Source organism: Lepisosteus oculatus, unplaced genomic scaffold (genome assembly GCF_040954835.1).
Source record: "Lepisosteus oculatus isolate fLepOcu1 unplaced genomic scaffold, fLepOcu1.hap2 HAP2_SCAFFOLD_82, whole genome shotgun sequence".
Lineage (NCBI taxonomy): Eukaryota > Metazoa > Chordata > Actinopteri > Semionotiformes > Lepisosteidae > Lepisosteus > Lepisosteus oculatus.
In genome coordinates this window covers 303,363-326,270 of record NW_027168383.1, presented here as the reverse complement: position 1 = coordinate 326,270, position 22,908 = coordinate 303,363, and the positions used below count along the sequence as shown (strand labels likewise).

Here is a 22,908-nt window from a genome sequence, read left to right as displayed (position 1 = left end):
TGTATATTTTTGGGATGTCTTGCGCTGAACGGCCTGCTTCAGATCACGCCACAGCACTTCAATGGGATTGGGGTCAGGACTCTTACTTGGCCATCCCAAAATACGGAATTTCTTCTGTTTCAGCCACTCTGTTGTTGATGTACTCCTTTGTTTTTGTCATGCTGCATGACCCAGCCTCTTTCGAGTTTTAGATCACAGGCAGACACCCTGACATTCTGCTGTAGAATTTCCTGATACATCTTGGAATTCATCGGTCCCTCGATGATTGCAAGCCGTACAGCCTCCGCCATGTTTCCCAGGTGGGATGAGGTTTTGGAGTTGGTATGCAGTGTTTTGTTATCTCCAAACATAACGCTGTGCACATTTACCAACAAGTTCAACTTTTGTCATGTCTGTCCACAGAACATTGTTCCAGGAGTTGCTGTGGAACATCCATGTGGTCTTTAGCAAACTTGAGAGGGGCAGTGGTGGTTTTTTTTGGGGGGAGAGCAGTGGTTTCCTCCGTGGTGACCTCGCATGATCACCGCTCCTGTTCAGATTTCTTCTTATGGTGGACTCATGGACACAGACGTAAGACAAAGTCAACCACCTGTTCGCTAGATCCCATCCCCACTCAGCTAGTCAAAGATTCCCTCGAAGGACTGGCAGGACCTATAATTAGTATGATGAATGCATCGCTTGCGTCAGGCGTTGTACCTGATCAATTTAAGGTAGCGGTTGTCAGACCGCTCCTTAAGAAGTCAAATTTGGATCCACAAGTTCTTAACAACTACAGGCCTGTCTCAAAGGTCCCATTTCAATCTAAAAGTTTTGAGAGAATAGTTGTTGCCCAATGTCAATCGTATCTGGATTCAAATAATATACTTGAGAAATTTCAGTCTGCTTTCTGAAACTGCATTAACGAGAGTCGTAAATGATATTCTCTTAGCTACTGATGTGGGGAATGCAACAGTGCTTGTGCTTCTAGATCTTAGAGCTGCCTTTGACACGGTTGACCTCTCTGTTTTGTTACACAGGCTTGAGTTTGAGGTTGGCTTATCTGGAACCGTCCTTCAGTGGTTTACTTCACATTTTACTCATCGTTTTCATTATGTTCAAATATCTAATAATTGTACTGCTTCATCAACGTCACCAGTTCAATTTGGGGTACCAGACAGATCAGTGCCGGGGCCAATATTGCTCTCTCTCTCTACATGCTGCTGCTAGGTAGGATAATACGAAAAAATAATATGAACTTTCATTCATATGCTGATGACACTCAAATAAACATTTTGTTCACACCAAACGACAACTTTTCTATTATCACTTTAGTTAAATGCATTAATGAAGGAAAGACTTGGATGTGTGAAAACTTTTTGTTACTCAACTCTGAGAAAACTGAGGATCTGTTGATCGGAGGCAACAATACTGATAGGACTACTATAACTTCAGCACTTAACTCAGAGGATTTAAACATTTGCCTCAAAGAGACAGCACGTAACCTAAGTGGCATATTAGACACAAGGCTCTTAACAACTTGCATTGTTAAGTGCCTTGAGACAACCTTGTTGTGAAAGGTGCTATATAGAAATACATTGATTTGAACTGAATTGACAATGTAAAATGTTGTGTGTGTTGTTTGTTAAACAAGACTGTCTTTATTTATTATTATGCGTCAGATGAAGATCAGATCACATTTTAAGAGCCAATCATGTAGAAATCCAGATCATTCGCGTTTTAAAAGTTGCGGGAAAAGCGAAACAGGTGCTTTTCCTTTGTTGCGCAGACACACAATGACACCGTAGGCGGCAGGACTCGAAGCTTCACAGGGAGACCTTGATGGCTTTCTAGTCCATCGCCCTAACCACTCGGCCGCCGCCGCCGCCACTGCCTTTTTGATGCAGTCTAACATAGAGTGCCGGGCAGCGGCGGAAACCTTTTTCAAAGTCGCTTTCCGTTTAACAACAACAAAAAAAACTTTCACAAAATGCATGCTAGCAGACAAATGCGCCTCAGAGGACTTAAGGCTGGCTTCAAGTTGGAATGATAAAGTCTCCCCGTCCGGTCAGGAAAAGGGAACTTTGTTAGACAGAAAGAAGGAAGTAACAATAACGGAGAATTGTGTGCAAGGATTTTAGAAGCTGCGCAGCCCTGCAGTTTCAATAGCACTTTTATTCGTGTTAGATGCTGGAATTGCCTTTTTTTGACGCTCTTACGAATGCGATGTCAACGAAAACAGAACAAAGCACAAAAAACCCTCAAGTCCTGCAGTTGGATAGAATGCCGTTACGCGTCCAAGCCGTATTTGACTTCATCCTACCATTGCAACACGGGGCGTATATGGAAACGAACACACGCTACGAATTGTCTCTAATCAGTCCCTACAGTTGTAAGGCACCTGGAAGCGTGCACCCCCATCATTAATCTTTGCGCATCTGTGCAAGGTAAACTCTGGAGCAGTCTTTGAAACGGCTCAAAGGAAACACTTGATTGATTCCATGTGCATCTGGGGTTCATTTATTTATTTACATTTAATTCAAGGGAAAGGCTTGGGTCAGTTTCAGACGGCCTCCAACAGCGAGATTCAAGCGCCCCACCTTCAGCCCAATCTGCGCCGCCAGAACGCCAACGGCTCCTCTGGTCTTTGGGGTGCGGTTGTGACCCCTTAACCTAAAGTGTTGGTGGCAGACAAATGGAGACTAACAGGTGATGTCCTAGGACATGACTACATTGTGACACTCGGTGGGGATGGTGACCATTGCTTGGAAAAGAGTGCGAGGCCCCTTTAGAAAAACATTTTGTTAACAGGCATTCTGCCTCAGCCTAAACACCTATAGCTTGCAAAGCGCATGCTATTAGACAGGCACCTCTGCAAGACCTTAAGAGTCTCTTAAACTAGTGATAGTAAGGTGTTCCCAATGGGCGATGTTTGGCTTTCAAATCATCTCTCTGTGGAAGCGCCGAGATGCAGCTGTTTAAGGCTTAGAAGCAGCTGACTGTTTCACTACCTAGCTGATTACTGTCAGTCAGGGAGCTCAGAGGTGAAAAGCCTGTCTGAGAGACAATTCGCCGTCGATGAGTTCAATATGTTCCGTACCAGCTCGGCGCACCTGAGATCATCTTGGTAGCCGTGTAGCTCAGATGAGTGAGAGCGAGTGTGTGTGTACCACCGTGATTGGATGCCGGTCCTTCTCAGGTCACAGTAAACCTTCTGCTGCCTAACTTTCCTAATTTTGGGGATCCCTTTGAAAAAGCAAAGGAAAAAAAAAACTGGCTCTTCATCAGCGTGATCGACCCAACCCAGTGTGCCCCAGTGGCCTAATGGATAAGGCACTGGCCTCCTAAGCCAGGGATTGTGGGTTCGAGTCCCATCTGGGGTGCTACTGTCCCTTTTTGAGCGTACAAATGTCCTTTTGATTTGCAAAGCTGCAACCCCACCTTACTCAGTGAGCGTCTCTGCTTTTCTCTCACATACAGTTGGGAGATGTCTTGCACTGAACGGCCTGCTTCAGATCACGCCACAGCACTTCAATGGGATTGGGGTCAGGACTCTTACTCGGCCATCCCAAAATACGGAATTTCTATTGTTTCAGCCACTCTGTTGTTGATGTACTCCTTTGTTTTTGTCATGCTGCATGACCCAGCGTCTTTCGAGTTTTAGATCACAGGCAGACACCCTGACATTCTGCTGTAGAATTTCCTGATACATCTTGGAATTCATCGGTCCCTCGATGATTGCAAGCCGTACAGCCTCCGCTATGCTTCCCAGGTGGGATGAGGTTTTGGAGTTGGTATGCAGTGTTTTGTTATCTCCAAACATAACGTTGTGCACATTTACCAACATGTTCAACTTTTGTCACTGTCCACAGAACATTGTTCCAGGAGTTGCTTTGGAACATCCATGTGGTCTTTAGCAAACTTGAGAGGGGCAGTGGTGGTTTTTTTGGGGGGGAGAGCAGTGGTTTCCTCCGTGGTGACCTCGCATGATCACCGCTCCTGTTCAGATTTCTTCTTATGGTGGACTCATAAACACAGACGTAAGACAAAGTCAACCACCTGTTCGCTAGATCCCATCCCCACTCAGCTAGTCAAAGATTCCCTCGAAGGACTGGCAGGACCTATAATTAGTATGATGAATGCATCGCTTGCGTCAGGCGTTGTACCTGATCAATTTAAGGTAGCGGTTGTTAGACCGCTCTTAAGAAGTCAAATTTGGATCAACAAGTTCTTAACAACTACAGGCCTGTCTCAAAGGTCCCATTTCAATCTAAAAGTCTTGGGAGAATAGTTGTTGCCCAACGTCAATCATATCTGGATTCAAATAATATACTTGAGAAATTTTAGTCTGGTTTCTGAAACTGCATTAACAAGAGTCGTAAATGATATTCTCTTAGCTACTGATGCAGGGAATGCAACAGTGCTTGTGCTTTGCTTCTAGATCTTAGAGCTGCCTTTGACACGGTTGACCTCTCTGTTTTGTTACACAGGTTTGAGTTTGAGGTTGGCTTATCTGGAACTGTCCTTCAGTGGTTTACTTCACATTTTACTCATCGTTTTCATTATGTTCAAATATCTAATAATTGTACTGCTTCATCAATGTCACCAGTTCAATTTGGGGTACCAGAAGATCAGTGCTGGGACCAATATTGCTCTCTCTCTCTACATGCTGCTGCTGGGTAGGATAATATGAAAAAATAATATGAACTTTCATTCATATGCTGATGACACTCAAATAAACATTTTGTTTACACCAAACGACAACTCTTCTATTATCAGTTTAGTTAAATGCATTAAGGAAGGAAATACTTGGATGTGTGAAAACTTTTTGTTACTCAACTCTGAGAAAAATGAGGATCTGTTGATCGGAGGCAACAATACTGATAGGACTACTATAACTTCAGCACTTAACTCAGAGGATTTAAACATCTGCCTCAAAGAGACAGCACGTAACCTTGTTGTGAAAGGCGCTATATAGAAATACATTGATTTGAATTGAATTGACAATGTAAAATGTTGTGTGTGTTGTTTGTTAAACAAGACTGTCTTTATTTATCAAAAAATAAAAGGAATTTGCTAGGAATGCAAACGTTAGGTTGCGCTTCTTCATGCTGCATCGTCGGCATGAGTGGAGCTTTTTAAACGTCTGTACTTACTGTGCCCCATAAGAAATCGTTTGTCCCCATTCAAAAGAGATTGTGCGATGTCCTGCAGTGTTCGCAAAGCAAACCTTTGACAGTTTGAAAAGAGGAATTTATTCTGCTTCCTGTGCGTGCAGTAGTTACAAAGTTGAACGTCTTTACACGATCTGCTGCAGTTTTCAGTGGGCGGGCTTTGTCAGAGGGCTTGGAAAAACGCACTGTGTTTCGGCTCGGGAAACATCATGAGAAGTGTCCTGCATGTTTTCTGTGTATAGCTGTCTTTTAACGCATACAGAATTCATTCGAAATCATTGATTTCTCCAATTAACAAGGTTCCCTTAAAGGATGAGTCAAAGTAACGTCTAATCGGATTAGTTTCCTTAGAGCTGGTTCAGAGTTTGCTCAAGAGTTTACCTTTCACAGATGCGCAAAGAAAAATGTTGGGGGTGCACGCTTCAAGGTGCCTTACAGCTGTAGGGAGTGATTCGAGACGATTTGTGGCGTGTGCTCGTTCCCATATACCGTACGCCCCGGGGTGCAGTGCTAAGATGAAGTACAATACCGCTTGGGCACGTAACGGCGTTACACGCAAGTGCGGGACGTGAGGCTTTTCGTTTGTTCATTTTGTTTTGCTCTGCTTTGCTTTGTTTCGTGGTCAAGAGGCGTAAGGTAAGTCGTAATCCAGGGAGAACACTGGTGGCAAACAGTCCGAGGTGAGAGGCGAGGTCCAAAGTCGAAAAGGCAGAAGGGGAGTCCAATATCCAGAATAAACGAGGTAATGGAAAAAACGCCAGGTAGAGCTCTCAAGGAGTAGACTCAATACCAGCGGGAAGCAAGTAAAGATGGTAAAAATAGCACTGCGTACCCCACGGTGGAGTGTGTGCAGGTGGGTTAACTCGTGCGGCGGCGTTTGTTAATAATCACCCTCTGCTGGTGCTGTTTAGATTGCTTAAGAGTTGGTCTTAACTGCCTGGCGGTCATGACAAGCTCCTCTTTAAGCTGTGGTTTAGTTTTGCATTCATGTGTTTCTAGAGCAGTTATTTATGGGGGTGGGTGGGTCCTTCACAGAGGCTCAGGACAAATCCCCTGCATGAAAGTCTACTGTGTGCGTTCAAACAGTCACAGGTCAAGAGCCAGGCAGGAGGACAATGGACAGATGAGCCAACGAACTAAAAATAAAAGAACAGATATGAAAAAGCCACCATCTTTTTCTTTTTGACATTTTCCGACTTTCATGCAAGCCAGGACAAAGTTGCTCGTAGCTACTTGTGGATTCAAATACTCTATCGAGTGCTTTGATGAGTTTTTGCAATTTGATTGTCGTCCTGTCAGCCTGTTTCTGTTTTTTTTTTTTCAATCTAGGGATGGAAAGTATGAGGGAAATGATGGAGCAATCAATAACCGCTCCGGAAAAATGGCAGAAAGAAATGATCCGTCACTAAGGACATTTGTGAAGCAGAGGAGTGACATCACCACAAAGGCGACTTATTCTGCTGATCGTTTTGGTGAATAATGATTGAGGCGTGTTAAGAGAAAGGTAGCTGCGTCAGCATGCTTAGGCTGCAAAGGATAAAGCAAAGGTTTACTCCATGCTGAAAAGAGAAGAAAAGAAGCACAACGTTTCGACTGTGGAGCCTTCTGCACCATCTTCTTTAGCGATGGTGATGATGTTTACATTGGAAAAACTGAGACACGCATACTGGAGGGGCTTGAACCACCAACTTTTCAGCACCACAGAGTCTGACAGTCTTTTGTGCACCCTACATTTGCAGGTTTATGGTCAAAGAAAACAATCACTTGCGCTTCTTGCAGCCGGCAATCTTTTTCCACTGACAACCAAGAAATGGATTTCATCTTTCACAAGCTGTATGGATTTCTTCAAAAACAAGTTATTCCAGAAAGGAAATGAATTCTTGCATTAAACTGAACCAAGCTGTACATGTTTGTCTGAAATGAGACATTCGGCACAACAAGACACGGAGAGAGGCACCGCTGGTATTCAGACCCAGGATCGCCTGCTTACTAGGCGGGCACTTTAAGCCACTAGGGAACAGCGCCAGCGGAGCACCGCGCTTTTACAGACACTTGGACACATCTGCGTTCGGTGTGCACTTAACCTGCTCTCTGAGCCCGTTGCCTCCGTCCCATTTAATAGCAGAACTGACGCCAAGAGAAATGATGAGAAATGGCATTTATCGGGCACTTTTCATGTCCAAGGAGCTCAATGCCCTTGACACCTCCCCAAGGCGACAGAGCTGTGCATTCTTTGGCGACACCATTTTTTCTTTTGTTTAATTTCTATACTTATTGATAGAATAAAAACGATATGTCATGTACTGTAAGGGAAATGTCTCTTTTCATGGGGAAAGCTAGCACCAGCAAATGTTGTGTTTAGAAGAAGTGATTTAACATGACACGTGACCTAATTTACCGGAGCAAAAGCTCACCCAGCAAGCCCTGCTTTACTTCTACAGGAGAGAAGTACTGTAGAGTCTGCAAGATGTTCAGCTGGGTAGCTACGTCAGCATGCCTCGGCTGCAAAGGAACAAGTAATAGGTTTATTGCATGCTGAAAAGAGAAGAACGGAAACACAGCGTTTCGACTGTGAGGTCTTCTCACACCTGAAGAAGCCTCACACCTGTAAAAGGCTCCATGGTTTTCTTTCTTCTCTTTTCAACATGGAATACACCTATTGTCTGCAAGATGTGACAATTTCATGGTGTTTTGGAAGAAAACCTTTTTTCTTTGAATTCAAAATCAATCGGAATTTCAGCACGACACATCAACACTTTTTCTGTTTTAAGGAGATGATATTTTAAACCTGATAAAAATAGTAGGAAACACAAGTTTCTTGCTGTGAAAATTTAGATGGGGAAGTGTACTACTAGTAGCAGTGTAGAGCTCTCTGTGGTGGAGTGCAAGCGCATGTTCTATGGGCCAGTGGCGTAATGGATAGCGCGTCTGATTTCGGATCAGAAGATTGTAGGTTTGAGTCCTGCCTGGCTCGTGAGGCTTTTAAACCTCTCAGGTTCCTCGGTAACAGGTTGCCGTCATGTATATGAACTATAGAAAAGCATTTGCCACAACCCGTAAATTAGCACGCAAGTGCGGGCTGGTGAACACAGAACTGTATGGAGATCATCTCCAGCTCCGAGCTCAATTGCAATGAAAAAACATGCCGAACAGAACTGGAGAGCAGCTGAATTTGTGCTCAGTAGGGTGGGGAGGACTCAGCATTGCTATTGTTCTAATTGGCATGAACTGCAGGGGATCTGAATCAGAACATGTCAGTCAGTTTGATCATTGCGTCAATATGTAGGCCACGTTAATACAGAATTATTACTTTGTCTGTCTCGTCTTTGTATATAGCTGAATGTCCCTGACAATTTCATGTTAGTTTTTAAGAACGACATTGGTGCTAATATATACATATATAGCATATAAGGAACACGTAAAAGTTTAGTCCATGCTGAAAAGATAAGAAAACCGCCACAACGTTTCATCTTGGAATAAATCTTTACTTGTTGTTTTGCAGCCTACCCATTCTGACCTAACTCCTCCCTTGAAATTCCCTAACAGATAAGGGTACGTAACGGCTCATGCGATGCTCAGTTGCAATTTGTCCCAAAACAAACAAGAACAGCAGCTGAGGGTTTGAGTTTGAACATGCACTGTATTAAAGCAGCTTTTATTTCCATTGATAAATGCTAGATATTCCTACAGAGATTCTCCAGGTGAGTAAGCGATTCCTGTTTCTGTTTCTATTTCTGTTTCATATATACAGTATATATATGTTACATGTGTCTCTGCAATAGTATAAATGTGTTATACACTATCAGGGGCTGCTTTTTTGTGCACCTCATCTACAACAAGGGTTTTTTTTTTCATTTATGTTTGTGGACCTTCACCATTTGAGGAAGTGAGTTAGATAAGAAAGTTACAGGTATGGTGAGCAATGACTGACAAAGGCACGTACTGCGTATTCCTTACAGAAGTGTAAGCAATTTGTTCTAAAAAACACCGGCTAAAGTCCAACATCGTTAGCAATCTTATTACTTAAACAGAATTAACATCAATAAACTGTAAGGTGCTGGTACATGCGAGTAGATTTGATCTTCTATTAAACAAAAATGCAATTACAGCTCTAAAAAGGTCAACCTAGACTTCTGTAACAGATCTGTTCAGGTCATCGCTGTTTCTCTGACCTTGTGAGTCTTTGGAATTTTAAAAGTGTATTTTGCTTGCCTTTCATGTGGTCTGTGTACAAGTCACTGTGGCGTATGCGGTCCTACACAGCCTTGCTATAGACGTGACGAGCCTCCGCTGTTGCAATGGAGAACAGGTTCAGTACGGAGCTGCCGAGAAAATTCAGCTGGAAAGCTCGTTGCAGAAAAGCATCGTTCTCTGTGTCCAGCGGCAAAGCGTCCATCGTGGGTGCTGAAGAATCGATTTCACAGGCTGTGGGTCCAGGCGATTTAGAGTGTTAAAGGTCCCAGCGAAAACAAAACAGCGCTGGTCCTTTTACACGCACGCACGCAACCAAATGCAAAGGACGCCGTAGTTGGCAGGATTTGAACCTGCGCGGGGAGACCCCAACGGATTTCAAGTCCGTCACCTTAACCACTCGGCCACGACTACAGCAAGCGCCGCGGCCGCTGCCTTCTTGCTACAATCGAACAGGGAGTGCGAGGCGGCGGCGGCAGCGGAGGCAACTTTTTTCAAGTTCGCTCTCCGTTTAAGAAACCTTTTACGCCATACGTGCAAGCACACACACACACACCTCAGAGGACTTAAGGGTGGCTTCAAGTTGGAATGATAAAGTCTCCCCGTTCGGACATGAAAACAGAACGTTCTTAGACAGAAAGCAATCAACAACGGAGACATGTGGACGACGATTTTAGTCACTGCACTTTGAATAGCATTTTTACTCCAGTTACAGGAGATGCACCAATGGCCCTTGACCTACGCTCTTACCAATGCCTTGAACATTCAAACAAAACAGCCCTCAAGTCCTGCGGTTTAATATAACGCTGTTACGTGTCGAGGCAGTATTTGACTCTGTCCTACCGTTGAGACACGGGGCGTATATGGAAATGAACACATGCTACGGAACGTCTCTAATCGGTCCCTACAGTTGGAAGGCTCCTTGAAGCGTGCACCCCCATCATTCATCTTTGCGCATCTGTGAAAGGTAGACTCTTGAGCAATGTTTGAGCCAGCTCTAAGGCAACTAGTGCTATTGGACAGACACCTCTGGAAGATCCTAAGAGTCTCTTAACACCACTTCCAGCAGCAAGCTTAATTGTTCGCTGGAGGTCTCCCACCCAGGTACTGACCAGGCAAAGAATCACCAGTACATTGAATGAGGAAGTTAATCCTGAAATCCAATTACATATCTCAAGGTAAGACAAATCCATAAGAACATGTCTTAGTATTACTTCGTTTACATTAGTATGGCACTGAGTTGGAGCTCCTCTTTAAGCTGTGGTTTAGTTTTTCATTCATGTGTTTCTAGAGCAGTTATTTATGGGGGTGGGTGGGTCTTTCACAGAGGCTCAGGACAAATCCCCCGCCTGAAAGTCTAATGTGTGCGTTCAGACAGTCACAGGTCAAGAGCCAGGCAGGAGGACAATGGACAGAAGAGCCAACGAACTAAAAATGAAAGAACAAATATGAAAAAGCCACCATCTTTTTCTTTTTGACATTTTCCGACTTTCATGTAAGCCAGGACAAGGTTGCTCGTAGCTACTTGTGGATTCAAATACTCTATTGAGTGCTTTGATGAGTTTTTGCAATTTGATTGTCGTCCTGTCAGCCTGTTTCTGTTTTTTTTTTCAATCTAGGGATGGAAAGTATGAGGGAAATGATGGAGCAATCAATAACCGCTCCGGAAAAATGGCAGAAAGAAATGGTCCGTCACTAAGGACATTTGTGAAGCAGAGGAGTGACATCACCACAAAGGCGACACATTCTGCTGATGGTTTTGGTGAATAATGATTGAGGCGCGTTAAGAGAAAGGTAGCTGTGTCAGCATGCGTAGGCTGCAAAGGATCAAGCAAAGGTTTACTCCATGCTGAAAAGAGAAGAAAAGAAGCACAACGTTTCGACTGTGGAGCCTTCTGCGCCATCTTCTTTAGCGGTGATGATGTTTACATTGGAAAAACTGAGACATGCGTCCCTGGGTGGGCTTGAACCACCAACCTTTCGGTTAACAGCCGAACGCGCTAGCCAATTGCGCCACAGAGACTGACAGCCGCTTGCGCTCCCTACATTTGCAGGTTTATGGTCAAAGAAAACAATAACTTGCGCTTCTTGCAGCCGGCAATCTTTTTCCACTGACAACCAAGAAATGGATTTCATCTTTCACAAGCTGTATGGATTTCTTCAAAAACAAGTTATTCCAGAAATGAAATGAATTCTTGCATTAAACTGAACCAAGCTGTACATGTTTGTCTGAAAAGAGACATTCGGCACAACAAGACACGGAGAGAGGCACCGCTGGTATTCAGACCCAGGAATGCCTGCTTACTAGGCAGGCACTTTAAGCCACTAGGGAACAGCGCCAGCGGAGCACCGCGCTTTTACAGACACTTGGACACATCTGCGTTCGGTGTGCACTTAACCTGCTCTCTGAGCCCGTTGCCTCCGTCCCATTTAACAGCAGAACTGACGCCAAGAGAAATGATGAGAAATGGCATTTATCGGGCACTTTTCATGTCCAACTGCTGCAGTTTTCAGTGGGCGGGCTTTGTCAGATGGCTTGGAAAAACGCACTGTTTTTCGGCTCGGGAAACATCATGAGCAGTGTCCTGCATGTTTTCTGTGTATAGCTGTCTTTTAACGCATACAGAATTCATTCGAAATCATTGATTTCTCCAATTAACAAGGGTCCCTTTTTGAACCTGCCAGAAGCATTCTTTCAATGTAACAGATTTACTCCGGGGAAAGGCAGCATGACATTGAGAGTAGCTCAAGCTTTCAGCAACCGTATCGGACTGCATGTTTGCAGACACCGCTCAGAATCCCCTGTAAGATTCTTTTTCAATTCCGTTTTGCAGTGCTTTAGCTCTTTCAAAAGGCTTCGCTTTGCTAGTCACAATCCAAGGCTCATGACAGCATTTGAAAACATTTTTCTGCTTGGAAGGCAGCTATGCTCACCACTATACCACCAACGCACGCCCACAGGAGGCCTGCAGGACACCACCAGAGAATGCTTACGATTTCGGAAGCTGTCTCCGGGACGTGCTGATTCCACACATCCTGAATAAATCATGATATTTTTAGTTGCTGTAGCTAGACGTTCAAATGAGTTTCATGGCCAGATGGACTGTTTCCTCCAGCGGTATAGTATTGCAGTGAGACAGCACGATGCCTGCAAGACTATGTCACGCTAAACGCCACAGATTGTGTTTGTCCGTTCGTGTCAGTCGTCCTGCAGCCACGGGAAGTGGGACACAAACATGCTGCAATGCTTTCAGGACGTTAGGATTTGTTTGTGCAACATCCGAGAAGAGTACTTGTGGCTTGAATGTGAACTGTACGTGCCCACCCCCTTTCCTCTGTAGTGCATGAGTTCCTCCCGGCATGCCCTTCGTCATTGTTCTGTCATCTTGTATTTAAAGGGTTGTATTTCTGCTGCTAAAAAGAAGCAACGGTAGGATCCCCGCGGTTGCCTGGCAACCGTCAGCTTTGCGCAGTGGCAGTATCGTAGCCTGTGAGGTTTAGCCGAGGCGCGTTTATTGCTAGTTGAAAACTTTTCCCAATACCCCGCTTCCGCCGGTTTGCAATACAATCGGCGAAAGCAATTTTTGACAGTCTCGTCAGAGACTGAGCAAGGTGTTTAAAGACAGATTTGGTCATGGTGACATCATGGTAGAAAGAAACGAGCTTGTTACGTCTCAACTGAAACGCTCTTTAGCTCTTTCAGCGTTATGCAGAGAACAGCGTCTGTTGAGATCACTTTTGAGTCAGCGCGAAACGCCGTGTGCTGTCAGTTTGATTTCATATTGCTCGTCGCGGCGCCCGGCTTTTGTCTGTCAAACGTTAGGTTGCGCTTCTTCATGCTGCATCGTCGGCATGAGTGGAGCTTTTTAAACGTCTGTACTTACTGTATATGGTACAGTGCTTTGCGAAAGTATTCGGCCCCCTTGAACTTTTCAACCTTTTGCCACATTTCAGGCTTCAAACATAAAGATATAAATTTTTTATTTTATGTGAAGAATCACCAACAAGTGGGACACAATTGTGAAGTGGAACGAAATCTATTGGATTTTTGAAACTTTTTTAACTAATAAAAAAATGAAAAGTGGGGCGTGCAAAATTATTCGGCCCCCTTGCGTTAATACTTTGTAGAGCCACCTTTTGCTGCGATTACAGCTGCAAGTCGCTTGGGGTATGTCTCTATCAGTTTTGCACATCGAGAGACTGAAATTCTTGCCCATTCTTCCTTGCAAAACAGCTCGAGCTCAGTGAGGTTGGATGGAGAGCGTTTGTGAACAGCAGTTTTCAGCTCTTTCCACAGATTCTCGATTGGATTCAGGTCTGGACTTTGACTTGGCCATTCAAACACCTGGATACGTTTATTTGTGAACCATTCCTTTGTAGATTTTGCTGTATGTTTGGGATCATTGTCTTGTTGGAAGATAAATCTCCGTCCCAGTTTCAGGTCTTTTGCAGACTCCAACAGGTTTTCATCCAGAATGGTCCTGTATTTGGCTGCATCCATCTTCCCCTCAATTTTAACCATCTTCCCTGTCCCTGCTGAAGAAAAGCAGGCCCAAACCATGATGCTGCCACCACCATGTTTGACAGTGGGGATGGTGTGTTGAGGGTGATGAGCTGTGTTGCTTTTACGCCAAACATATCGTTTTGCATTGTGGGCAAAAAGTTCGATTTTGGTTTCATCTGACCAGAGCACCTTCTTCCACATGTTTGGGGTGTCTCCCAGGTGGCTTGTGGCAAACTTTAGACGAGACTTTTTATGGATATCTTTGAGAAATGGCTTTCTTCTTGCCACTCTTCCATAAAGGCCAGATTTGTGCAGTGTAAGACTGATTGTTGTCCTATGGACAGACTCTCCCACCTCAGCTGTAGTTCTCTGCAGTTCATCCAGAGTGATCATGGGCCTCTTGGCTGCATCTCTGATCAGTCTTCTCCTTGTCTGAGCTGAAAGTTTAGAGGGACGGCCAGGTCTTGGTAGATTTGCAGTGGTCTGATACTCCTTCCATTTCAAGATGATCGCTTGCACAGTGCTCCTTGGGATGTTTGAAGCTTGGGAAATCTTTTTGTATCCAAATCCGGCTTTAAACTTCTCCACAACAGTATTACGGACCTGCCTGGTGTGTTCCTTGGTCTTCATGATGCTCTCTGCGCTTTCAACAGAACCTTGAGACTATCACAGAGCAGGTGCATTGATACAGAGACTTGATTACACACAGGTGGATTCTATTTATCACCATCAGTCATTTAGGACAAGATTGGATCATTCAGAGATCCTCGCTGAACTTCTGGAGTGAGTTTGCTGCACTGAAAGTAAAGGGGCCGAATAATTTTGCACGCCCCACTTTTCATTTTTTTATTAGTTAAAAAAGTTTCAAAAATCCAATAGATTTCGTTCCACTTCACAATTGTGTCCCACTTGTTGGTGATTCTTCACATAAAATAAAAAATTTATATCTTTATGTTTGAAGCCTGAAATGTGGCAAAAGGTTGAAAAGTTCAAGGGGGCCGAATACTTTCGCAAGGCACTGTATATATACAGTATATGGCTGGTCTCGGTACTTTAAAGAAAACATACACGAAAGATGGTTTCATTATGACCAGTATCGGTCTTGAGATATTTTTAACTTGATTTACAGAAGCGCGAAACGGTATGCCCAGGGCGTTTTAGTTTTCGTTTTGTTTTAATGCAGTGCAGTGGATTGATTAGAGATATCAAGTACATACAAGTCATTTTTTAAATGTTGTAGTTCGTCTTGTAAAAATGTTACAAGTACATAATCTGTCAACAATTACACAGGTTCTGTTTCCATATTGCGAATTTTGGTTACGTAATATTATTTTCTAATTTCACGTTGTGAATATATGATTTGGGCAAACAGAGCCGCAAAGAAGTACATTATGGGTTGTTGTTTTTTTTTTGCAGTTTTATCTAGAACAAGCGATGCTTAAACCTTTGTCTGATTCTTGTGAAACTATCCACACGACAGTTACCTAGGAGTTGACTTCAGTGATGTCACTGATGGGATGTTTCTAAAAATCCATCCACTGTAAAACGTCTTCTCCACTTGTCCTGCATATGTATTCGCTAATGAAGCTGTGTGTTCTGAGCCTGGATCTCTACATTTCTGTATGAACCAGCTTAGAGGGCTAAAGACAGCTTGTGTTTAAATTGAGTGTAAGGTAATTTATGCTTCTAAACTCATGGTCAGCATTTATTATTGTACTGTGCTATAAACTTCTTCTGTGCCTAATTACATTATTTTATAGCTTTATCAAATTTGTACATTGTCGATAATGTTTCTGTAGTTTTCAGCCCTCAGCATGCGACTGGTGGTGCTGTGGGTTAGGTTCCTGACTTCCATGTCACATGGTCTGTGATTGAATCCCATGGAACTATGACTTTATTTTTTAACAAACATTTCTTTGAAAAAATTAAACGTTTCCCTGGGTCAGAGATTAAATAAAACCTCACTCGCACCAAACAAATTTATATTTCTAAATATCACAACATGATCGAATTTAAGTCTTTTTAATAACAATGAATAGTCACCTATGCGTTACAAAATAAACATTTATATTGATTTGAATCACGTTTTGATTTAAATCGTAAACGCGTTTAAATATATGTGTTTAAAGGCGATATACTGTATAAAAGCGTTGATTCTTATGGAATGTGTTCCGCCAGGGATTCAAAATTTTTTATTTTTTTTAATCGCGTATCTAAGGAAAATTGCAGTATAACTTTGTTCATGCACATCATTATACAGTATCTCATTTTGTATTTCTATAAAAAAAAATCGTTTGCCCAGCCACTATTGTTTTTATCCTGTAAAGCGCTTTGAGGAGCACAGCTTTCTCACCACTTAGATTACTTTTTGACACCATCCTTACACAAAGCAGAAACTGATTGTATTTTCCGATGACATACAAGTGAAAAGATTACAGATTTTAATCGTCTTTTTTCTGAACCAGGGAAAATCTGATCATGTTTCTCTATAACAATAATAAAAAACTTTATTTTACATATCACCTTTAAAAGTGGCATCTCAAAACAATACAGTAGATGTAAACCACAGATTACAAAGTAAATACCCAGACAAACGCAAACGCGTTTTTAATAAAATGCTTTCATTCATTCAACAGAGAGAGAGCGTAAAACCTGGGTGTAACAGCTGTTCCTTTTTCTGATCACTCGCTCTCTGGATAAATGTCTCGCCTGTCCAGTTCTTTGTTTTCCTAATTTGCCAATTATGCCTGCTGTGATCCACTCCTACCCTCACACCTAAAGAAGACTATTTTAAATGTCTTTGCGCATAAATTTTATTGCACATAAAGGTGATATGTAAAATAATGTTTTTTTTTATTGTTGTTATAGAGAAACATGATCAGATTTTCCCTGGTTCTTCCTGTGCGTGCAGTAGTTACAAAGTTGAACGTCTTTACACGATCTGCTGCAGTTTTCAGTGGGCGGGCTTTGTCAGATGGCTTGGAAAAACGCACTGTGTTTCGGCTCGGGAAACATCATGAGCAGTGTCCTGCATGTTTTCTGTGTATAGCTGTCTTTTAACGCATACAGAATTCATTCGAAATCATTGATTTCTCCAATTAACAAGGGTCCCTTTTTGAACCTGCCAGAAGCATTCTTTCAATGAAACAGATTTACTCCGGGGAAAGGCAGCATGACATTGAGAGTAGCTCAAGCTTTCAGCACCCGTATCGGACTGCATGTTTGCAGACACCGCTCAGAATCCCCTGTAAGATTCTCTTTCAATTCCGTTTTGCAGTGCTTTAGCTCTTTCAAAAGGCTTCGCTTTGCTAGTCACAATCCAAGGCTCATGACAGCATTTGAAAACATTTTTCTGCTTGGAAGGCAGCTATGCTCACCACTATACCACCAACGTACGCCCACAGGCGCCCTGCAGGACACCACCAGAGAATGCTCACGATTTCGGAAGCTGTCTCCGGGACGTGCTGATTCCACACATCCTGAATAAATCATGATATTGTTAGTTGCTGTAGCTAGACGTTCAAATGAGTTTCATGGCCAGATGGACTGTTTCCTCCAGCGGTATAGTATTGCAGTGAGACAGCACGATGCCTGCAAGACTATGTCACGCTAAACGCCACAGATTGTGTTTGTCCGTTCGTGTCAGTCGTCCTGCAGCCACGGGAAGTGGGACACAAACATGCTGCAATGCTTTCAAGACGTTAGGATTTGTTTGTGTAACATCCGAGAAGAGTACTTGTGGCTTGAATGTGAACTGTACGTGCCCGCCCCCTTTCCTCTGTAGTGCATGAGTTCCTCCCGGCACGCCCTTCGTCATTGTTCTGTCATCTTGTATTTAAAGGGTTGTATTTCTGCTGCTGAAAATAAGCAACGGTTTTCTCACAACGCCCTTTGTTCCCAACGGAGCCCTTGTCTGTCATGAAATTCTTCAAAACCTCAAGCTAGAAGAAGAAGAAGACGACAAATATGAAGCGTTACCGCAACGACATGCCATGAGACGATCGATAACGATTTCCATAGGATCCCCGCGGTTGCCTGGCTACCGTCAGCTTTGCGCAGTGGCAGTATCGCAGCCTGTGAGGTTTAGCCGAGGCGCGATTATTGCTAGTTGAAAACTTTTCCCAATACCCCGCTTCCGCCGGTTTGCAATACAATCGGCGAAAGCAATTTTTGACAGTCTCGTCAGAGACTGAGCAAGGTGTTTAAAGACAGATTTGGTCATGGTGACATCATGGTAGAAAGAAACGAGCTTGTTACGTCTCAATAGAAACGCTCTTTAGCTCTTTCAGCGTTATGCAGAGAACAGCGTCTGTCGAGATCACTTTTGAATCAGCGCGAAACGCCGTGTGCTGTCAGTTTGATTTCATATTGCTCGTAGCGGCGCCCGGCTTTTGTCTGTCAAACGTTAGGTTGCGCTTCTTCATGCTGCATCGTCGGCATGAGTGGAGCTTTTTAAACGTCTGTACTTACTGCGCCCCATAAGAAATGGTTTGTCCCCGTTCAAAAGAGATTGTGCGATGTCCGGCAGCGTTCGCAAAGCAAACCTTTGCCAGTTTGAAAAGAGGAATTTATTCTGCTTCCTGTGCGTGCAGTAGTTACAAAGTTGAACGTCTTTACACGATCTGCTGCAGTTTTCAGTGGGCGGGCTTTGTCAGATGGCTTGGAAAAACGCACTGAGACATCATGAGCAGTGTCCTGCATGTTTTCTGTGTATAGCTGTCTTTTAACGCATACAGAATTCATTTCTGTATGCATTTCTTTTCTCCAATTAACAAGGGTCCCTTTTTGAACCTGCCAGAAGCATTCTTTCAATGTAACAGATTTACTCCGGGGAAAGGCAGCATGACATTGAGAGTAGCTCAAGCTTTCAGCACCCGTATCGGACTGCGTGTATGCAGACAACGCTCAGAATCCCCTGTAAGATTCTCCTTCAATTCCGTTTTGCACTTCTTTAGCTCTTTCAAAAGGCTTCGCTTTGCTAGTCACAATCCCAGGCTTATGACAGCATTTGGAACCAATCGCCACTGCGTTGGCCGGGAATCGAACCCGGGTCAACTGCTTGGAAGGCAGCTATGCTCACCACTATACCACCAACGCACGCCCACAGGCGCCTTGCAGGACACCACCAGAGAATGCTCACGATTTCGGAAGCTGTCTCCGGGACGTGCTGATTCCACACATCCTGAATAAATCATGATATTGTTAGTTGCTGTAGCTAGACGTTCAAATGAGTTTCATGGCCAGATGGACTGTTTCCTCCAGCGGTATAGTATTGCAGTGAGACAGCACGATGCCTGCAAGACTATGTCACGCTAAACGCCACAGATTGTGTTTGTCCGTTCGTGTCAGTCGTCCTGCAGCCACAGGAAGTGGGACACAAACATGCTGCAATGCTTTCAAGACGTTAGGATTTGTTTGTGTAACATCCGAGAAGAGTACTTGTGGCTTGAATGTGAACTGTACGTGCCCGCCCCCTTTCCTCTGTAGTGCATGAGTTCCTCCCGGCACGCCCTTCGTCATTGTTCTGTCATCTTGTATTTAAAGGGTTGTATTTCTGCTGCTGAAAATAAGCAACGGTTTTCTCACAACGCCCTTTGTTCCCAACGGAGCCCTTGTCTGTCATGAAATTCTTCAAAACCTCAAGCTAGAAGAAGAAGAAGACGACAAATATGAAGCGTTACCGCAACGACATGCCATGAGACGATCGATAACGATTTCCATAGGATCCCCGCGGTTGCCTAGCAACCGTCAGCTTTGCGCAGTGGCAGTATCGTAGCCTGTGAGGTTTAGCCGAGGCGCGATTATTGCTAGTTGAAAACTTTTCCCAATACCCCGCTTCCGCCGGTTTGCAATACAATCGGCGAAAGCAATTTTTGACAGTCTCGTCAGAGACTGAGCAAGGTGTTTAAAGACAGATTTGGTCATGGTGACATCATGGTAGAAAGAAACGAGCTTGTTACGTCTCAACAGAAACGCTCTTTAGCTCTTTCAGCGTTATGCAGAGAACAGCGTCTGTCGAGATCACTTTTGAGTCAGCGCGAAACGCCGTGTGCTGTCAGTTTGATTTCATATTGCTCGTAGCGGCGCCCGGCTTTTGTCTGTCAAAGTTAGGTTGCGCTTCTTCATGCTGTATGGTCGGCATGAGTGGAGCTTTTTAAACGTCTGTACTTACTGCGCCCCATAAGAAATGGTTTGTCCCCGTTCAAAAGAGATTGTGCGATGTCCTGCAGCGTTCGCAAAGCACATCTTTGACAGTTTGAAAAGTGGAATTTATTCTGCTTCCTGTGTGTGCAGTAGTTACAAAGTTGAACGTCTTTACACGATGTGCTGCAGTTTTCAGTGGGCGGGCTTTGTCAGATGGCTTGGAAAAAACGCACTGAGACATCATGAGCAGTGTCCTGCATGTTTTCTGTGTATAGCTGTCTTTTAACGCATACAGAATTCATTCGAAATCATTGATTTCTCCAATTAACAAGGGTCCCTTTTTGAACCTGCCAGAAGCATTCTTTCAATGTAACAGATTTACTCCGGGGAAAGGCAGCATGACATTGAGAGTAGCTCAAGCTTTCAGCACCCGTATCGGACTGCGTGTATGCAGACACCGCTCAGAATCCCCTGTAAGATTCTCCTTCAATTCCGTTTTGCAGTTCTTTAGCTCTTTCAAAAGGCTTCGCTTTGCTAGTCACAATCCAAGGCTCATGACAGCATTTAGAACCAATCGCCACTGCGTTGGCCGGGAATCGAACCCGGGTCAACTGCTTGGAAGGCAGCTATGCTCACCACTATACCACCAACGCACACCCGCAAAAGCCCTGCAGGACACCACCAGAGAATGCTCACGATTTCGGAAGCTGTCTCCGGGACGTGCTGATTCCACAAATCCTGAATAAATCATGATATTGTTAGTTGCTGTAGCTAGACGTTCAAATGAGTTTCATGGCCAGATGGACTGTTTCCTCCAGCGGTATAGTATTGCAGTGAGACAGCACGATGCCTGCAAGACTATGTCACGCTAAACACTACAGATTGTGTTTGTGTTGGACAGTTGGACCCTACAGCTGGATCCTCGTCGACAACCTGAATAGCTTATTCAGAAGCAGTGCTGGTCCGGGAACGAACCAGCTTCTTCCCAGGCACAAGAGTGACTTGTGAGGACTCGCGGTCACACTCTGTGCATAGAGACTTTCTACCAGCCAGCCGGACTGCTGGTAGATCCCCTCGGAGCAACGACTGCCCTGCGCGCTGCAGTCAGATTCCTCCGCTCGTCCTACTCCGAGCTGCACCTTGACTGGTTGGCCGGTAGCCAGAGGACGCCGGGACAACGCCCATTGGACAACCGCTGGAACAGAGGCTGCAACAGAGCCTGTCAGCTGGTTTGGTGTTCGTGCCGGGAAATTCCAAATCCATACACAGTGGATAACTAAACCCCATGTTCTACATTGCGTCTCGAGAATTCAATTGTACCTCAACACAAGTTGTTATCAATTTAATTCATGAGTAATGTATTTACTTCCGAGTTTAGAGTAACAGTGGGTAATAACACTGATTAGCGATTTGGTAACTGAACGATATATATTGACATATATTCTCTGTTGTGTATCTCTTTGTGTTTGCATCTCTTCGGGATTATATACCTTGTATATTGATAACCCTCACAGTAAGGTCTGCCACTCGTATCCAGGCAGACTAGTATATGTTTGGTGGACAATTTATATTAATAAATGTATCTAGTGTATTGAACCCCTGTGTGTGCGTTGTTAGTTGTTCTGACGATTGATTTTCTAAAAGCCCCAACTAACAATCTCGTGATTACTGCTACAATAAATAATTGTCTCAGTAAACCCATCAAACCATTACATTTAATGGCGTCCCTGGGTGGGCGAGTTTAGAATGAAATGAGAATCAGTCGCACAGAATAACTGATGTTGCTGTGAGTTCAAGTTCAGCACAGCACCGCGGCTTCTATACGCGAATACCGGGTGTGCTGATAACTGCGTAAAGAAATCCCCCTGTTTTCTAGCGTTTAGTGTAACGTGTGCTGATTGGAAATCCATCTGCTCGGGTGTCTAGATTCCATACTGTATTTTGGAAAAAGAAAAAAAAAAAGTAATACTCTTAAAGTTTCTCTGACGTGTAGCGGTGAGGCTTATTAATAGAAAGAATTAAGTGTTCTGAGCCTTCCCAAATGAGGCCCCATTTCTCTGTTCATCTCTGTGGTGCAGCCACAGAGAAACTATTCATGCAAGATGTTTTCTTTTGATAAGGACAGCTCCCAAAGGGGGATGCACTTAGCTAAGCCTGGCTATCATGATCAATGGTCATCCATTGGCGCCTATCTGTCTAGGGAGTGCCAGTTGGACATCTGGACTGCATTACTAAGTGTCAGGAGTAAGTGACTCATATCTCACCTTGATCAACCAATCAGGGACTGGTAGGGCCGAGTAACCCACATGGGACTCTGATGCCCATGGAACTTTCAGCCAATCAATGAGCTGAAGTTCCTCCAGGTAAAAACAGGCAACACAGAGAGCCTAGAGATTCAGATTCAGAAGGGAAGATTCAACAAGATTCAGATTCAGATTCAGATTCAACAATTCTAAAGGGAATTCAAAGGAGAATCCCAAGGGCAGGACATTCTCGCAGCGCGCCTCCTGACCATCCTGAGACTCAGCCCGGACAACCATGGAACGGCCAGTATGTCCGAGTGCCAGAACCTTCCTTTGTTCTAAGAGTCTAGAGTGGAGGTTGCCAGAGAGTAACCAGCAGCAGGCCTTGTGAACAGGTCGGAACTGTGGACAGCTGAATCACTATTCAGAACTAGCTCTTCATCAGGAACGAACCGGTCCTCTTCCTGACTTGCTGGGACCCACAGTCATCTTTTCTCCTGTGCACAAACTTTGCTAGTTAAAGCCAACAGTGAGCATCAGCAGCGCACCGTCGCAAGCCGCACAGCACAGCCTGGCACGGAGCCAGAGAGCGCGGATTGGACAGCAACAGCCTGCAACTGCTTCTTTGAGTCCGCAGGAGATCTGAATCCCCAAAGATTGGATGAGTATTCAACTT

The 22,908-nt window shown here is 44.1% G+C and overlaps 9 non-coding genes across 9 annotated transcripts; 5 read left to right on the top strand and 4 right to left on the bottom strand.

Moving 5' to 3' along the window:
• Window positions 1-3,286: 3,286 nt before the first annotated feature.
• trnar-ccu (transfer RNA arginine (anticodon CCU)) lies at window positions 3,287-3,359 on the top strand. Its single transcript has one exon. It is a non-coding gene; the product is annotated as a tRNA-Arg (tRNA).
• Window positions 3,360-8,051: 4,692 nt separating this feature from the next.
• Window positions 8,052-8,124, top strand: trnar-ucg (transfer RNA arginine (anticodon UCG)). The gene has a single exon. It is a non-coding gene; the product is annotated as a tRNA-Arg (tRNA).
• Window positions 8,125-9,673: 1,549 nt separating this feature from the next.
• trnas-uga (transfer RNA serine (anticodon UGA)) lies at window positions 9,674-9,755 on the bottom strand. Its single transcript has one exon. It is a non-coding gene; the product is annotated as a tRNA-Ser (tRNA).
• Window positions 9,756-11,290: 1,535 nt separating this feature from the next.
• On the bottom strand, window positions 11,291-11,364 carry trnan-guu (transfer RNA asparagine (anticodon GUU)). The gene has a single exon. It is a non-coding gene; the product is annotated as a tRNA-Asn (tRNA).
• Window positions 11,365-12,802: 1,438 nt separating this feature from the next.
• Window positions 12,803-12,944, top strand: LOC138235601 (U4 spliceosomal RNA). Its single transcript, XR_011188278.1, has one exon. It is a non-coding gene; the product is annotated as a U4 spliceosomal RNA (small nuclear RNA).
• A 4,948-nt stretch (window positions 12,945-17,892) lies between these two features.
• LOC138235585 (U4 spliceosomal RNA) lies at window positions 17,893-18,034 on the top strand. The gene has a single exon (XR_011188262.1). It is a non-coding gene; the product is annotated as a U4 spliceosomal RNA (small nuclear RNA).
• An 836-nt stretch (window positions 18,035-18,870) lies between these two features.
• trnag-ucc (transfer RNA glycine (anticodon UCC)) lies at window positions 18,871-18,942 on the bottom strand. Its single transcript has one exon. It is a non-coding gene; the product is annotated as a tRNA-Gly (tRNA).
• A 653-nt stretch (window positions 18,943-19,595) lies between these two features.
• Window positions 19,596-19,737, top strand: LOC138235589 (U4 spliceosomal RNA). The gene has a single exon (XR_011188265.1). It is a non-coding gene; the product is annotated as a U4 spliceosomal RNA (small nuclear RNA).
• An 833-nt stretch (window positions 19,738-20,570) lies between these two features.
• Window positions 20,571-20,642, bottom strand: trnag-ucc (transfer RNA glycine (anticodon UCC)). The gene has a single exon. It is a non-coding gene; the product is annotated as a tRNA-Gly (tRNA).
• Between the last annotated feature and the right edge of the window lie 2,266 nt (window positions 20,643-22,908).